Below are 19,241 nucleotides of genomic sequence, written 5' to 3'. Positions count from 1 at the left end.
TAAATTCAGACTCTGTGAGTCGCCAGCATTAACAGCTGGAGGGAAGAACTGAGTCATTATTTGGATGTGCAGTTGCTTTATATAGAGACAGAATAGACTGTGGCAGCATTTAAAGGGCTCTGGGGAGGACCCCCTAATATCTCCCAATGAGCTAGACTGCTTGCTTGTTAGCACCTGCATTCCTTTATAGAGAACAACACCTTCCATTTCACAAATACAGAGAAGGCTTAAAATAAAATCTCCCAGAGAGCTGTAGTACATGGTCTGAAATTACACAAGTTCCCTTTCTGGGAGTAAGTTTTATCAGAGAATATATATAATGTGGGCTGGCTGGGGGTCTTCCCTAAAGGAAAATGCTGGGGCACTGGAAACAAAAAATATGAACTTACAATTTTCCTAGGCCAGGAATGTTCTGATTGTTTGCTGAATTAAATATGGGTATCTAAATTCTGTGTGATGTAGCCAGGTCAGGACCTTCCTTTTGCACAGGTTCCCATCCAGGACATGGGGACAAGCATTTCTGTATCCCAAGGATATTTAGCAAGTTCACTGGAAATGGCTCATGCTTACTTGGGGAATGTGAAGAAACAGTCATATACATTTCTCTGAGAGAAAATTCAAAATTAGGAGGAGAAATGAAAACTTAAAAAAAAATACTAAATACAACTTGTGTATTTTTTTCCCCTCACCATAGATAGCAGTGACTAGCTGAGGTATATTTAGCAAACATATGAAGCATTAAGGAAATATGCTAGCACGTTCTTCAAATAGAGCTATAAAAAAGGGGAAAATAACCAAATCCCAGCACAGCAAGAAGCATGAGATCATACTGATAAGTAACTCTCTATAGAGGGAATAGCTACATTTGGTAAAGCAAAAAGAAACCTGCAAAGATCCAGTAAAAGGGCTTAAATAAATTGGAAGAATCATGGTCAGACATAAGAAAGAACTTATTGACAAATAGGGATCAAATATTGATCTAAGGAGGTGAGTAATCCATTGCCTAGAGATATTCTGAAACATAAATGTATCTGTTCAATTTCCTAGTTGCACAACAGAATGATCCTTTCCCTCCTCAGAGACTTATAAAGGAAAAAAAAAAAAGTCCTAATTAATCATTTTGCTTTATCTGTTTAACATGTCATTAGTGTTATTTTGCTAATATTGTACTAGTCATTTTACAGCAATATTTACTAGTATTTTAGATTATCTCTTAGTACCACATACTTTCCATACATTATAGTCATAACTTGGAAAATAACTATTGCTAGCCTGTGGCTAATAAATGACATTCCAGAATATTAGTTAATTACAAAGTTCCGTTACTTCGACAATGGTAAATTGCTTAAAAATATCAAAGTTTAAATTTCCAACTGCATTTGCTCAAACATAATATAAAATACTAGAGGGTGGAGGCTACCTGTTTCTCACACTTGAATCGTATCGGATCATCTAGCCAGTATGTTGATTCTCTTTCCTCTTTAACATAGGCTGAATTCAACACCTCTTGCTACCCTCTACTTTACTACCTTCAGACAGGCCACAGCACCATCATCTTTCCTGTAGAGCACTGAAAACAAAGTGAACTAATTTTGTCTTTCTTCCTTTGGTCTTGCTCTCCTCCATCTTGCTCATTGATGCCAGAAAGCATTCTAAAATGCCAATCAGATCAGGTCACCATCTTTCTTAAAACGCTCCAGTGATACGAATTGTTCCCAGAATGCCATCTAACTTCAGCACACCTCTCTGGGCCTCTTCTTGTCTCTCTTCCCTTTCTTCTCTTCAGTATGACATCTTCCCCTGAATAGGTAGGCTTCATAGGCCTGTGCAAGATTCAGCTTTGATGACCCCCTTGAGAAGTCCTCCCTTTGTCTCTCAAGCTTCCTCTTTGGGGAATATGCTTATCCTTTTTAAAGAATAAAAACATGGTGTTATGGGTCAACTGTTTCTTCATCTTTTGCCTGACTAGACTGTGAATTTTTCAAAGGTAACAGCTTTGAGTCATTCATAAATAAATCTTCACCAATTCCTTAAGTTCTCAATAAATATGTGTTGAATAACAAAACCATAGTAAGGGTTTGGGCTCCAAATTGGAGCTTACTATATGCTTATTAGCTAAATTCATACAAATATTAATTTTGTAGGATCTAATTTATACTAATCGGACGTAGACAAAAAGAGTTTTCCCCTTTTGAAGCACTAAATTTCATGTCAAACATCAAAGCAGAAACACTAGTTCAACAACCAGAGAAAAGAAAGGAAGACTGCTTTTTTCTGAACAGAAGAAAACAATGTTCAGTGTCCACCAGTTAATTCTCTTCTGTTATTTTTCTCAAGGGTGTATACATAACGCTGCTTTTCTTGTAACAATACGGATTTTTGGCTAGGACCCATTAACAAATGTATTAAGTCCTTGTGACAACTGATTAATTTTAGTTTAAGGTTATGAATACAAAACAACGAGTGTTGGTATGTAACATGCATTTTAATGATGTCACAGCAAAAGTAAAGGATGAGAAAGATAATTCAATTTGCTTTCTCTAAAAGGTCAGTTCTCCTGAGATGAAAATTGTCCCTTAGGGTACCAATACCTTCTCGGCATGCCTCGCCTTCTGGTGCCTCTCTGGCTCCTCCTGTTCCTTGGGGATGTGAGCATTTATATTTAAAGGTAAACAGGCTGTGCTGTTTGAAATGAAAGTCAGTTGGTGGAGGAGAGTAATGGAGGCTAACCCATGCTTTTAGAACGAAAATACAAAATGTTTCTGCCCTTGATTTCATCATTATCCCAACATATTTTAAGTTATTTTAATGTGTACATTTATGAAAATAAAAGAAACAGAAATGGATATGGCCATTAAATACTATATTTGCTAGTCTTTATACTTAAAAAGACTTCATGTGGAGGTGAAATTTTCTGAGAAAGGTTGTACATCATTAGGTCAAAGTTTATCCCAGTGTTTATAAGTGAGATCTTGTCTTTCAGCAGGATTGAATCTCTTATTGCAGCAGGGCCCAGTACAGGGGCTTTACAAACTTAGAGCAAAATGTGGATGTGTGGAACCAATGGATTAATATCCAACTCTAGATATGTTGGCAGATATTCAGTGCATGACATTTATGACCTGGCCAGTGGGAGTCAGTGGGTGTTACAAACAAAACAAAACAAAACAAAACGGATAATTCAGTTGTTTTTAGGCAGAGCAGAAATTTCTTTAAAAATAAATGTTCAGCTTTAAGTTTACAGACAAATACAAAAGGGGAATCTAAGTGAGGTATAATTAATCAAGTTATCAAAAAGTACTTGAGTGTGTAAGTTATAATTGTGTATATAGAGCATAAAAATATGTAATCCTTGACATTAAAAAAATCGCAAATCTGTGCATTAAATAAACAGCAAACAATGAATGACTGAAAGATAAATGGAAGGTATAAGAAAGGGCTATATACAATAATCTGATTGCATTAGAGACAATTTAGCAGAGGAGGAGAGATTTTTGTGAATGAGGGATCTGAGTGTTTAAGTAGGCTGGGTGCCTTCCATAAGATCATCTTGAAGAGGAAAAAATATATAAGAAGTAAGGATATTCCAGAGAGAAAGCTTGATTTGAAGGAGCTGAGTAAGAGCTAAGTGAAAATGCAGGAGAAATGGAGAAAGTGTGTGGAGACAGTTGTATTTATATATCCTTTGTGTGGGGAAGGCTTACTGGTAGAGGTCAGATTCAAGGTACACCTAAAACTTTATGACCTCAAGTTTATGCTGACGAATATTTGAAAGTAATATTATTTCTGTCACTGTATCAATACTTGCTTTCAGAAAATCCTAGCTCTGAGGGATAAAGTGTCAAAACATAGATGAGCAAAGCTGGTAGCTTATCCCCTGACAATTGAACTCATATCATAGCAAATAGTAGATCCTGTAATAACATTTATTGAAAAGAAAAACACACTGTTGTTGTTGTTTTTTTTAATTGAGCTATAATTTACATACAGTAAAATCCACTCTTTTGGGTGTACAGTGCTATCAAGCTTACTTGTTTTAAATACAGGCATAAGGTTAGACAACTATGCTGATACTCTACCCTTGTTTGCTCAGCCTCATAGTAACCACAGGGACATAATTTGTGAGTAGGTTGGGCAGAAAAGGAGAAAAATCCATGATATGCATATAGAGCAAAATACCTGACACATCTCTGTCTCATTGGTCCCCACTGAGGAATGACATTGATGATGGCCCCCGTTGATGATGAAGGTAGACAATAAAGAAGATGGCTCATAGGTTCCTGCTTTAATATCCTCAGTTAAGGCTGGCCATAGATGTACGATAAATGGACTAAGGACCTCAGGAAATGACTTCAGATGGAGATAAGAGGAAAAGGGAGAAACACATAGAAAATTGAATTTTCTGGAAAGAATTATTGGTCTCCTAAAAATTATTTGCAATGTAAATTTGTGTATATTTTACCATATTGCCTCTCAGTTTCATGACTGAAGCTGCTGATTCTATATCTCCTGTCTTATGTTTATTTGACCTTCCCTTCCACCAAGCTATAACATTCATGGAAAAATGTAAAAGTCTGTTCATAATGGCATCTAATGGGAAATAACCTTTTTATAAAATATTATCACCAATAATCAATCAAAGTTTCAAAGGAAGAATTAAAGCTCGTTCTTTTCCCATGTGCTATAATAAACTGCAGTGAAGGACAGAAGTATAGCTCAAATGAGCAGAGCACTCCTTAAAATCCCATGGCCTCTAGCAGTTCCAGTTCTCATTAGCCCACAGAGAAAGAAAATTGACCCTTGCTGTTTTCCTGTAGGCTGCTCCTCACGAATGACTGGCAATGGTTGGAGAAGTGAGGCTTGGGGAGCATAAGTAGAAACCATCAGGTGGTATTTAACCATCTTCCTCCCCACGGTTGAGGGTAGAGGATACTTAAGGCAGAGAGAGATTGGAATGGAGAAAAAGCTACGCCTATAGAATGTTCTAATAAAAACTCAATTATGCTAAGTGAAATAAGTCAGACAAAGAGAGACAAATACCATGTGGTCTCACTTACATGTGGAATCGAAAGAACAAAATAAACAAAAAGCAGAACTGGGCTCATAGATACAGAGAAAAAAACTGATGGTTACCAGATGGGAGGGGTGTTGGGAGGAACTGGGTGAAAAAGGTCAAGGGATTAAGAAATATAAATTGGTAGTTATAAAATAGTCATGGGATGTAAAGTACAGTATAGGGAATAGTCAATAACAGTGCAATAACTATGTATACTACCAGGTGGGTACTAGATTTATTACGGGGATCACTTCATAAATTATACTGGGGTGCCAAAAAAAATGTATACAAGTGGACACTTTGGTCAACATTGCTCAAGCAGTAGTTCACTGTAATCAAAAGTGTCTGGGTGCCGATGGTAACCACTTGGAGCACCTCTTGTAATTGCAGAAGTCAGCTGTAACTTATGTTTATCTTTTGTTATCAGTATACATTGAGTATTACAATTTTAATAGTTCTTTTTCTTTCATAAATGTGTATATATTTTTTGACATCCTCTATGTAGATGTCCAACCAGCACACTGTACAACTGAAACTAATTTCAAATAATATTGAATGTCAACTATAATTGAAAAATAAAAAAATAATAATTTAAAAATACATAACTAAATAAAAAAGAATATATGCTGGCAGGTACGTACAAGAAACAAAAATAAATGTGTTTTCTAAGTTTGTATTTTGGGAAGCACCTAATTCCCTGAGAATAATTTATGTAATGCCAAAATGTGCATCCTTAGCCTTCGATTCGGCATCATAATAATATCACTGTCATCAGTTTATAGCTACTGATAGTAAGGATTCAGGCCATTGAAGGAAAATGAAATATTCCCATTCTCTTTAAATCATTTTTCTTTAAAGCTGAAAATTAGAAATGGTTTCCTTTATACAGCAAGACAACTCTGTGGAAAAGACAATAGTGTATAAGCCACCCCCTCAAAGTAATTTCTCACCTATTTGCTACGTGCTTGAATTTCTATGCATCAGAGTCACTTTTTCCAGCCCCGTGTTAGAGAGATAGGTACAGAAAGAAAGTAATCCCATGGGAGGATAAAAGTATCTCTCCTCCAAAGCAAAATGATTTGTAGTAAACTACTTTTTACATTTGTTGGATGTAAAAAAAAAAAAAATGTTCTAACTTACAGGAAACTGATTTTATTACAACTTGGGCTGAATACAGGCCAAAATAATCTTCTAAAAAATTGTTTAAGAATTATTTTAGAATTGATTTTTTTGCATTATACAACTGTAGGCGATGCTATTCTCACTGAAGCCTATGGGAATGTTGCAGCAAAGTTGTATAATGCACAGCCTGTGCAACTGTGCATGGCAGTTCCATCCAGATCTCTCTGAGGATCAGTGAGACTGACCCACACACCTTGGCAGTGTTGAAATAGAATGATTTTAACCATTTCACATATTTAGTTAAGTACATTTATTAAATAGTCAGTGAACACTGAGCATATCAACAGGCCCTCTCCAACTTTTCAGGATATTACCAGTTACGGAAGTTTTAAAATCCTACTTTCAAGAATAGAGTTGGCAGTGTGCCTGTAAGGACAAGGTACTTATTATCGTTGACTCCCCACCCCCTCCAATGCCCTTGATCAGTTTCTTCTCTTGAACACTTATTGAAGTGTTCAAATTGAAGTTATTGACCAACAAAGCAATAAATGAAAATATTTTAATCACCAATGTCTCATTTGGGTATAATATTTGTAATTTTTGAGATCAGTTTAGCATCCATTATTTCATTTGAACCGCCCCATAACAGTGAATGTCGCGCACCACATAGATCATGGGACAGATAATCCAGAGGAATGAGAAGCTCTGTTCCATAGAGAGTAAGTAGGACCAGAGCTGCGATTGTACCCCACCCTTTCTCTGTCCTAATCTACCATGCTTTCCTTCCATCAACATCACCTCTTGGCCCTACCTGGCTCTTTGCATCAGCCAGGTAGAAATAGGTAGATATACATTCATTGTTGTCGTTGTTGTTTTCCCGTTGTTTACTCTTCTGTTTGCTTTTTGTTAAAATACTAAACCAAATACCAAACAAATTCACTTCTCCAGGAAGGAAGGGGGACAAGATCTCCTGCATTTTGCTCTTATTTTAGGTTGGGTCACTTCATGAAACTTGGACAGTATCTGCATGGCGTGAGTCAGATATCTACCTCACCCTCCGCAGTCCAATTCCAATAATGCAGCTTCCCTCTGCAGAGCCCTACAAGTGTGTCTCCTCCTCCTCATGCCTCCTATGACTCTGGCTTCCTGTTCCACACACAAACCCTCTGCAGACTTCAAGAAGGCATCTCTATCCAGCCAGTTAATCAGCACCCTGTCCCCCTACTGCAATCTGACTAGACTAAGTAGACAGTGTTACTATTAAGCTGCTGAGAATCAGATGCTGTGTCACACATGCAGTTTCAGAAGAGTGGTTATAAGAGGGACAGCAGCTTCCCTGCCTGCTGACATTGTGATAGCTGGCCCTGTGGACAAGCAGCCTGGAATCTCATTAGCCTCTTTCCTGGCTGCAGCATTGCATGTTAAGCATCTGTCTCCTCTGATTGCAGTCGTTAGTGTGGGGTCTTTAGGGAACATGCCTCTAATCTAAGGGCCTTGTCACCACCCTATTTTTTGACATGGCTGCAGGGGAGGTCTTTCAAATCCTTTTTGCCTCTCTGTCCAGCTCGAAATCACCAATTAGTATCTTCTCAACTACAACCAGGTTTCATCATTGTCCAAAAAAATGTCCTTTCTTTTATGTTCTCGTAACAGATCACTGAGGGTTTTATGCTTATCCTTGCTGAGACCTGGTCCAGATCTTTTTCTGGTATATTTCGTGATGCTTAGCCAGTGTGACTCCTGTGCCAGGGCTCTCATTTAAATTGAGGTTCCAGAACAGATCTGGCTTTGCTTCCCAATGATTGTGTTTTCGTAGGGCCAGGTTATCTGAATGGTCAGTTTATTAGTTAAGGAAGCCAAGTGTTGAGCATATCAATATTCTATACTTGGGTCAGTTGGTACAATTACATGCAATCTTGGGCTCTCCTGGTAGCTGATTAATAATTCTTAGGAGGATCTGATAACTATATGCATCTTCTCCACTTACAAACTCTACCACCAGCAAGAACTCTAAAGCAAAGAGGGAGAACCAGTCCCATTGCCTTCTAAGAGCTCTTTTTGTAGATCTTTGTACCTATTCAAATAGACTCTTGATAGTTATGTTAACTAGAATTTACATTTCCTTCCTTCAACACAAATTCCATTTGATTAATACATGAAAACTTTTACTATATTTCAAGCACTGGCTAGAGTTTTAAGTTTTCAGCTCCCAGCCCTGAAGAGACTCTGGTCTATGCAGAAGAAGCTTTGCTTGGTCTTGACAAGCCATACAGTTTTGTTTAGGTGGAAAGCACAGGAATAAAAAAAACACAATTGATGAGACTTCCAGTCAAGGTGGTGGAGTAGGTAAATGCTGAGCTTGCTTCCTCTCATAACTACATCAAAATTAAAACGGAACTACTCTGTAGAACAACCATCATTGAGAATCACCTGAAGCCTAGCTGAACAGAAGTCCTACAACCGAGGATATACAGAAGAAGACTCCTCAAGACTGGTATGAAGGGCTGGTCCTACTCTCGTGTGTGATGGTTATAAAGGGAGAGATATCTTGGCTGCAGAGTTCCCCCTGGAGGAACAAGGGGTCCCAGCCCTACACCAGACTCTCCAGAACAGGGTTCCAATGCTGGGAAGACAAGACTCCATAACTTCTGGTTGTGAAAACCAGCAGAGATTGTGACTGAGTGAGATGGAGGATGGCTGGAGTATCAAGCATTCCTCTTTAAAGGTCTGCACATGGACTTACTCGCTGACGGACTCACTCACTCTGAGCTCCAGCACGGGGGTAGCAGCTCTAAAGGTGCCAGGGACATATGGGGAGGAACTGAATTGGCATCAGGGTGAGGCCTAGAGGGGCAGCTTTCCCCCAGAAATAAGTACTGGCAGATCCATTATTTCTTTGTGGAGATTCTGCCACTCCCAGCTTGCAGATGTAGGTGGCTGCCACATCTGAGTCTCTGTCACCTCGCTAACACCTTTTACTCTGCCCTGGTGAATCCCTGAGACCACGTCCCACTAAACTGGCAGGTCCACCCAAGCCACTTCCAGTGGCTTTTCCATACAAATGGCCTGTCTTGACTCAGGCTTTGGACTTTCCTAAAACCTCTCATATATACAATAGACTTTTACTCAGACATAAAAATTAATGAAATCCTGCTATCTGCAACAACATGGATGGACTTGGAGGGTATTGTGCTGAGTGAAGTAAGTCAGACAGAGAAGGACAAATGCCATTGATTTCACTTATATGTGGAATCTGAAGAACAAAATAAACAAGCACAACAGAAATAAACTCATAGATACAGAGAACACTTAGATGATTGACAGCTGGGCATGGGATTGGGAGGTGGGTGAAAAGGGGAGAAGGGATTAAGAAGCGCAAATTGGGAGTTACCAAATAGTCATGGGGGTGTATAGCATAAGGAATATAGTCAATAATGTAATAATTATGTATAGTGTCAGATGGGTACTAGATTTATCGGGGTGATCACTCTGTAAATTATATAAATGCCTAATCATTATGTTGTACAAATGAAACTAATATAATATTGTGTTACAACTGTCATTGAATTTTTTAAAATTATATTAAAAAATTGCAATTGATGAACACTATTATTTAAGGCTGCTTTATGTGCTAGCATTGGGTTTGTGGGCAGAAAAGTACAAAATAACAAAAGGAGAGTTCTGAGTCTACAGGAGATTCTATGGTAGTTGGGGTAATATGACAAATTTCACTTTTGGAAGGAGAGACCAGGACAAAAATAGAAATGGTCCTGAATATCAGAATGTTTGGTAGGTGATGAATAATCAATGTGGCAAGTACAATGGCTCATGCATAATGATTAATTAACTTAAAAATATATATGGTCGTTCCATGAATGATTAATGTAGTTTAAGAACAACAATTGTAACAGAGAAAGAACCCACTCTTTAATCCCTGATAGACCTTAGTAGACTATTTATAAGCTGCCCATCACATTTTTTAAGAAGAAAAAGTTATGCTAATGAAGGTTGGAACTTCTTTAGTATGGACCACAACAGACAATATTTAAAGCATTCTGCATTTATGATTTCTGATCACAATAGCACTATGAAGCAGCCATTCCCATCTCCAAGGCAGGCTCTGAGGATAAGAGAAGTTAAACAACTTGTGCCATGTGCAATACATTGTAAGAGATGTAGCTGGGATTCAGATGCCGTCCTCCATGTTTTCTAAGTGTCAGGCTTTACTGCTCTGCACAATGCACCCACTGAGGCTAGACTTTTCTCCTGAGCTGTGATCTAATATAAGAGGAGAATGAATGCTGGACCCAGACGACTATATTTTCCTATGTCCCTAAAAGGTACTAGGAACCTGTGGTTCAACCCATTCTCTGCACTCCCATGCAGATGGCTCGTGCTGCATCATTGTCAAGTTTAATGTGTGTCACTCCCTCACCTTGTTCAGATAAGATTCCATCATGGTAGGATCATGCGTCATTCACTTCACTGTGCTCAGCTCCTGGCATCACGTTTGGCACTTTATAGGGTGTCACTGCTCTTTATTGAATGTTATTGAATCATATCAGGTATATACTGGGGGAAGAGTGATATGGTGGATCCCTCACAGACTTGGAATGAACTTCCAGGCCCCAGAATGCCAGCTATTAATTGTGATTTGAGGCTCCTCACTCTCTTTGAACCCGTGTCCTCTTCTGTAACTGTACCTCATACTGTTGTTGTGAAGATTAAATGAAGTAAGAAGACGAATGAAGCACCTGCCACAGTGTCTACCACATACTGGACACAAAACTGAATTTGCATTCCTTTTATTCTCCCCTTCCTCTTTGATGCTAATTTTGAAGGTGACCTTGATACGTGAACATTCCTTAAAACCCAAGCATCCCAGTAATCCAGAGCCTCCCTGTGTTTCAAGTGTTCTCGGTTATATGTTAAGTGGCCTGAAGCCATTAATGATTCACTCATTGGTCTTAACAAGTTAATATGCCCCTAAAGGTGCTTTCATAACACAAGCAAAGGGAAACAGAGGGTTGAACCATTTATTCTGTGAATTTGATTGATGTCGACAGGCAATCTGGACAGCTGAAGTCCAAATGCACACTTTTTTTTTCCCTTTTCTTTCGTGGCAGGATTGATTTTGGCCTGAATCATCTGAATAATTGCCTTAGCTCCCCTAAGACATGTCTTTCACTTTGTGGGTATAGACAGCTATAGAAAACAAGTATTATTTTAACCTCCTGAAAACATGGAAACTCTCAAACACAGAGAGGTTAATTGGTTTGACAAATGTCACACAGCTCCTCAGTCGTGAAGCTGAGAGACAGCCTCTAGGTCTCCAGGCTACCCCTCCTCTCCAAACATTAAAAAAAGCCATTACCATTGCTTAAATACATCTACACTTTAAATAGAAATAATAACCTTTACAATCACACATTTCTTCCCTTTTGGGTATAGAAATCATAGTCCGAAGCTAGTATAATCATGAGGTAATCACACGTAGAGAATTTTTACTATGCCCATTACCTAAATGTCACATATTCTCCTGTCTTAAACATATACTTTGTATTTAGGTAAAACAGAAAATAGATGGTTGGAAAACAAACAAAGCAAACAGGTTAAAGTCCTTATTTTTCTTTATTAAATGATAAATGATGCTATTGAGAGTCGTGAATTCATCCATTCAATCAAGTGTTTTGAGGCTCCTTCCAGAGCATGATTTTGTGCTGTGGAAAGACAAAGTCCCCGTCTTTGTAGGATCCCATTGGAGTGCACTTCCCCCTAATAATGCGTGAGGTGCAGCCCTGGGGAAAGTTCAATGCCTACGGTATACAGCAACAAGGTTCCTGTCTTGGCTCCGTGCGCACTGACTGGGTGAGTCACCACTGACCTCAAGGAATGGGAAGTGTCATATCCAGCTGGACTAACACTGGATGGCTTTATTTAGAGTCTAGGGAGATCATGTGAAAGAAATGACTTTGAAAATGTTGAAGGACAAAATGAATGAACTACTATAATCTTTCTATTAAAGGAGGAAGCCCAGGCTGTGGTTAGTACAAGGCGATTTATAAGCCCCAGCTCCATGGAATGAATGTTACGTACTCTGTGAACCTAGAGAAGGAAAAATCCATACCTGCATTTGTAGTGGAAAACAACCCTTGTTGGGACTGGGTCTTACATTGGCACTTTCATGGATATGGTGCTTTTAACTTTATGTTAACAAATATACCATGCATTCTCAATATAACCCCATCATTTCATGAGGCATTAGGGAACAAGTTATTAGCCCTATTTTCTCCTTAGGTAATTTGAAGTCCATATAGGTAAGTTCACAGTCATGCTGAAGATCACATAGCAAACTACTCCATAATGATCTGTAACTATGGGCAGTGGGATTGGAATTGTCTTCCACAAACGTAAATGTAAGATCAGAGAGAAGGGTAAGGAGTTGGTTGTATTAAGCCACTTGTCTCTATTTTGTAGAGGAGGATCCTGAACTAAATGGAAGTCTTTGCATTACCTGCAGATTTCAATCACAGTTGTTATACCTCCTACCCCCTCACAAATAATTGAAAGTTTTTGTACGTCACAGTTTGTCCTACCTAATGTATTGATTGCACATTCTGGTGGGTTGTTTCGTAACACTGGAGTCCTATAGAATGTGGAAAAATGGCACAAGATAGAACCCAAGAAACTTCAGGTCAGTTCTTAGTTTGGGGACTAATTTGCTCTGTGACTTTGAAGAAGTCAATGAATTCCCTTTAACTCTCCTGTATTTCCAGTTGAAATGATACCACTTTCCCTACTTACCTGAGAATATACTAGGATAATATGTTAATATCAAGGTTCAAATGCCACACAAATGCAAGATTTTCCTTAAGACGGCTTTTCTGATGGCTATTATAGGAAAGGATATATATGATCATCAATTAATCAAAATGTTCTCTGAGTACCTAATAGGTGCTCTAGAGAGGGCAAAGAAATAAGGCAGGATCATGAGAATTTAAAGAGGTGCATTAAACTAAGGCAATGTGAGAACTCTGTATAGGAAAGCTTGCCAAAGACTGAGCAGGTGTTTCATATTTTAGAAAACGCACAATTTCGGAGGAAATTTCAATGGACACAAAACGCCAAAGATGTGGGACTCTGCCTTGGTTTAATAAATTGGTAGGACATATTAGGACAAGAAGAAGGAGTCAGTCATCCCTTTAGAGTAGAATGTAATCTCCACGCGGACAGGGCTTTTGGTCTGTCCTGTTCATTGACATATCCCACGGTCAGCTACGTTTTTGAGGTACCATAAACATGTGTGAATGTATCAACTAGGGATGACAGCATGAGCAAGGTAGGCAGGTGAAAATGAACCAGTGTGCCAGAGCAACTAGGCTATCTTCCTAATAGAAGAAGCTGCATGATGGAGTTTAGAAGAAAATAAATTTAAAAGAGTAAGTTGCAGACAAAGCTGAGAACAACACTGGATGGAAGAACCAAAGCTTCCTAGCATTTAGTGCTATGAAGAATCCTAGCAATATGACATATCTTAATTTGGGTTTGACAGACCTCCAAGGAGGGAGAAGATTCAGAGATGTGGTCTAGGGAACCTATAACACTCTCCCCTAACGTGGATTGCACAACTGTGTATGTGAATGTGTTTCTCACAGTTGAGTTTAACTTTCTGTGAGATGCCTAAGATGGTATATGCCATAAAACAGCCAAATCCTAACTGAGGTCCTGAAAGGGCACATATGCAGCAGTTTTGTTAGAGGAGGAATCGTTTTATCATGTTATTATTGCATTTGGGGACCTTCATAGTTTACTGTACCTAATTGTGTGTCATATATTGCAAGAGTGTGTACATGTGTGTGAATGTGTGTGTGTGTCTTTGTACCATATTTTAAGAATGTCAACTGTTCCTCTACCTGGCTTGTGTGTGTGGCCCAGTCCCAGCCAGATTGTGGCACTCAAGAGTGATTGTGCAAATAAAAATATATCTGAATCTATCAAGTCATACATCCAGCTGAAATATTAATAGTTTTTTTCCTAACTCTTAGGAAAACATAATGCTTATTAGTTCATAGAGATGATCTCTTCTGCTACGCGATTCAACATTTTTGGTGTTTAAATTCAACTTCAAGTGCTTCCAAGATGTTTTGTATGTGCTAATTCAGTTTCAATAAGCCCTTGTTAAGGACTTCCTAAAAGAGTTGAGGTAACCAAGATGGCAGTCCTAGAAAATATCTCCATACACCCTTTTTTATCTAGGAAAAAATGAAAAGCTCCTAACTTGAACATCTCATTCCTACAATCAGAAGTTATAAAAATAAAATGGGCAATGTGAATTTTTTTTACCTAAGGAGGCATGCATTTCCATCAAAATTAAAAGAAACAGTACACTGGGAATATGGATTAATAGTGTCCTCTGAGAACTATGGTTTGTGGTCCCCCAGTGAAGAAGGAATGAAAGTCCATTAAGCACGATGAAACCATTGTCACAAGCATCTACGTCTATAAAAATTAACTCAGAATTAAAGACTGAAAACTGGTTCTGAAACTCAATGTGTTTTAATTCTAGCAATTACAAGAATGCCTTTATATAAATATATCTCAGCAAGATTCAAGCAGAGTGTTAGAGATTTCTGATGAACTTTTAACTTCTCTGAGAGATGGGGCATATCTTGTCACCAGCAGTTTTACCAGCAGTTTACTAATAGGTGTCCCAATAAATGGAAATGCACACAAGTCTTCTTTCTACAGCAGAAACTTAAGTCTTTCCAACATTTTACTGTGATCACCTTGTTTTATTGTAGGAATTAAAATCTCTATGGCATCATGATCAAACAATGATGCCAATTACAGTGTGGGAATGTGCACAAAAGACCTGAAACCTCTGACATTTTGAACTCACCAGTTAAGGCTGTAGTGGGGTAGGGACTACTGCACTTCCAGTGAAGTAAGTTCAGGATCTCAACATCTTTACTTTGTGCATTGTCCATTATTATTAATTACTAAAGGACTGGATCTGGTAGAGCAAATAACCATGCGGCGGCTGAGAATTCTGGTGATGCTAGGAGTGCAGCTTTGGGACGCTGCTTTGACTGGGTGCACAGGGCATTTTGATCTTGAAGTTTGAAAAGCCTTTACATGGGTCACAAGGTATTTTGACCTTGGCAGGACACAACAGCTTGGACCAAGGGTAAGCGGCTATTGTTCTAGTGGCAGCTTGGAGAAAACTGCTCTGCTCTTGAGGGCTCTGGCCTTAAGCAGAGCTTCCTAGGCTTAGACAAAGGCATAGGAAGATATTTGCACACAACAGTGGGCCACAGACTTCTACAAAAGCACCCTACACACTTGAGGCAAGAAAATAAAAGCTTTATTCATAAAGACATGTTAGGCATCTGATGACTTTTTGTAGGTTGCTTCACCAAGACAGTGGTAGCTTCAGCAAGTGTAGTCAGGTCAAGTCAAGGTTGGGTTGATTATCCAGGTAGTAATTGCTCTGTAAATTACATGTACTAGATTAAAGAAGAGATGGGTGAGAGCTATTCAGGAATACTTACCTCTAGGTTATCTGTTTGATTTTTATCTTGGACCAAGCTGTATCCCCTTCTGAGTGCACTGGCAAATGGCTTCATCACCATCAGTCAAGGGAAACAGCTACCTGATAGTAGCCACTAAAAGTCAAAGCTACTTCAGAGACTATGACCAAATGGTGTAGGATAGTTAGTATTATTTTTCCCTCCTTAACTACAAGTAACAGTAAGTTCCAAGAGTAGGTATAAAGAGACACAAGACTGAACATTTTGAGGAGAAACAGGGTCTTAAATGAAAGATTGGCTCTAGTTAAACTAAAGAGTTGGAAGATATACCATCTCCTGTCCACTTGCAGTCCTCTGATTTACTTCTGTGTGTGATCAAAATTTATTCATCTAAGCATGAAAAACATCTAAGGGAAGTACAGTAATTATTATAATTATGTATTAGACTTCACCGAGGTATAGTGCTTTACAATACTCAGAGCACTGTAAGTCTTTGAAGTAGGTAAGACTAGACTCAACCTGCTCTTGCCTTAGGATTGACACTCGCCTCACTTCCTCTGACCCCTGCCTTGTGAACCCCTGAACACTGACCTCTGCCTTTTGGAAACTCTTTCCTAGTCTTCTGAATGCCTTTCTAAAAATTGACCTCATACTTATTGCTCTTAGACAACCTAGTTTAATCAATCACTAACTTTTACATCCTAAATTCTTCTAAAATCCATCTGGTACATTCTAGCCCTGCATTTCTCTCAGTTGAACTGTTGTAGCATTCTCCCAATTAAACTTTCTGACTGTATCTTTGACCCTTTATCAAAGCCTGGCAATAAATGAGATACTGAACTCTAGAGGTTGAATTAAATAGATTTTAATAAAGGGACCATTTTCAGAGGTGAGGGGTGGGCTAAAGAAATCAAAAAGATGTGATGAACAACCCAAACTAGCAAGAACATAAACCCATGACCACCCCTGAAAGAGACTGGTGATAGCTGTTGCCAAAGAGGAGCTGCCTTATAGGTGATACGCCACAGAGGAGTTCAAACACTGATGAACGTGTGTGGAGGCATGGAGAACTGGGGGAATAGCTACAACAAACTATCCCTCCCTCAGATTGAGCTCCGTCTCTTGCCCATGCCTTCCGTTGGCAAGCCCCTATGAGTGGTGATATGGCAAGGGGCTTGGGCAATGAAAGACATAGTGATTTCCTGGCAGGACAGAGAAGTACAGAGTACAGGTGTGTGTGGGGGGGGGGAGTGGAGGGCGATGGGGGGAGCAAGTGGATCATAACCATCCCCCTGAAAATCCATCCTCCATAGGAGAACCAGAGTGATGTGTTTAGCATTCTATACTTGGCCTGATCACTCCAATCATTAAAAGTCTCCCATGCCTCCCCATAATCTACAGCATCAAGCTCAAGCCTGACACTCAAAGACCTCCTTGTTCTTGTCCTACTGATCTCTCTGGCATCATCCCCAGACCCTCTTTTCTTCCTTGAACTATTTTGAAGCCATTATACTGTATTTCTGTAGTTGTCCTTCTGTACCATGTCACTTCTTTTCTCTAGGCTTTTGTGTATAGAACGTAGGCTTTGGTGTATGGAATTTCCTCTGGAACATATTTTTTCCCCTCTCTGTACCATTCAAACTCAGATGGCATCTCTTTTAGGAAGCCTTGGTCAAAAGCTACATGATCCTGTACACAAGTCTTTTCTAGAACCTAAAATGAGATTGGGTGATATGAAATGTATGCTATTCTACCGTTTTTAACCAACAAAAATGAAATTTTATATGTTGAGTCGCATCTCTTTTGTCCATAAGAAAGCCTCCTGAAGGTGGGGCAATCCCCTATTGGGGAGCTTTCCTCCGCAGGTAGCTCAATAGCTACAAATGGTGGGTGATCTATTCCTGCTGATGGAACTGAACTGAACAAAGGTCCATATGTTATTTTCTTTCTAGGCCATGAGGAGCAGGGACAATATCAATCTTGATTTATCTGTAAAAATATGTTGTTTGGAACATAAAACATACCTCAAACCCTTTTTGTCCGTTGTCGTAAACAAGGGAAAATTATTTTTGGTATGCTTGTTCTAGACTAGAAGTATCTCAGCTTTTAGAAGACAGTTTGTAATTATATAGACCCCCCCCCATCCCTACAGTTTTAAGAAATCCAAATGTTAACTTAATAAAATGAGAGATGCAATATAATTGATCAAATATGCTCAATAACAAAATACAACAGATGAGACAATAGGTTTTATGCAAGGTGTATTAATACTCGTATACACAAGGTAGAGGGTTGAGTTTCCTTATAGTTTCCTAAAAATCCCTTCTAAGCACAAACTGCAGCTGATTGTTTTGATGTCATTCAAAATACAAGGGCCTCTGAAACTGAGGTCTAAATGGGGCCAACAACCATCAGCGGCCTGTGAGCCTTCTAGATTTATAGTCTATTTCCAAATCACTTTGCGTGCTTTATTCACAAAGAGAGAAAAGAGAAAGGCCACCTGACCAAAAATGACCAATGAGTGTTCATAAATCTCTCTCAAGTCCTATCAAAACGAAGGTAATTCTCCTTTAAAAGGAGATATAAAATTATACCAAAGGAGTTGTGGAGAGGGGAGGTGCCTGGCAGCATCCGGGAAGCCAGGGCTTTTGAGCAAAGCTAGCTTATGTTTCTTTCAGCAGGAGTCACATTTTGGCCCCTCATTTCATGAGAATACTATTTGTTGCAAAATGTAAGGATGCAACTTATGTGTGCATGTGTATTTTAAATCTCCCATCCGGCACCCCAGCTGCTCAGTGACGTGGGTCACCATCCCTTCACACCTCGTTAGGGCCAGGCCCGGCCAGCTGGCCAGGCTGTCCCTGTCCTCAGGCCTGGGTACCATTGTCCTGGAGCTTGCCCGGCCCGCATCCCTTTGAAGCTGTTCCAAAGAAACTTTATCCCTCTGTTCCAGCTGGCATTTCATTAAGCCCTGGCTTCACAGGATTTTCCACTCCCACTGACACATCAGAGCAAAGATGTAGCCATTAAAATAATGAAGAAAAAGGGAATGAGTCGGGAAAAACGGCTCTGAGGGGAAATTGAAAAGGAGTACAAGGTTATTTAAAAAATAAAGGCCAACTGCAGAAAAAATAAAATCTCCCGACTTTCTCATCTCTCTCTTTTCTTTTTTCCTCCCTCGCATATGTGTGTGTCCTAAGCTGTCCAAATTTTTCACAAAGCTTCCTAAGGAGTGACTTCAGAGAAGCACTGGTTTTGTGAAAGAGCTGACAGTCACAGGTCTAAATTAGTAGCAGCCTAAGAATCCCAAAGACATTCTGAGTACACACGAACACAAGGGAGCTCTGTGCATTAAAGATCCAGTGAATCAGAAATCTAACCTCTCCCTCACTCCGAAATAAATCATTGCATCTCCTGCTGGTTAGACATCAAGCCCACCTAAGTTATTAACCACTCTGCGTGTGATTTTCTTACTCTTACCTCCATTGCATTGCCCAGCTAGGAGTGTCTGGCCCAGACATACGGTATCTTTC

The sequence above is a fragment of the Rhinolophus sinicus genome, chromosome 4, assembly GCF_057876585.1.
Source record: "Rhinolophus sinicus isolate RSI-liver-muscle chromosome 4, RSI-T2T, whole genome shotgun sequence".
In the NCBI taxonomy this organism is placed as follows: Eukaryota; Metazoa; Chordata; class Mammalia; order Chiroptera; family Rhinolophidae; genus Rhinolophus; species Rhinolophus sinicus.
This window is presented reverse-complemented; position numbering follows the sequence as displayed.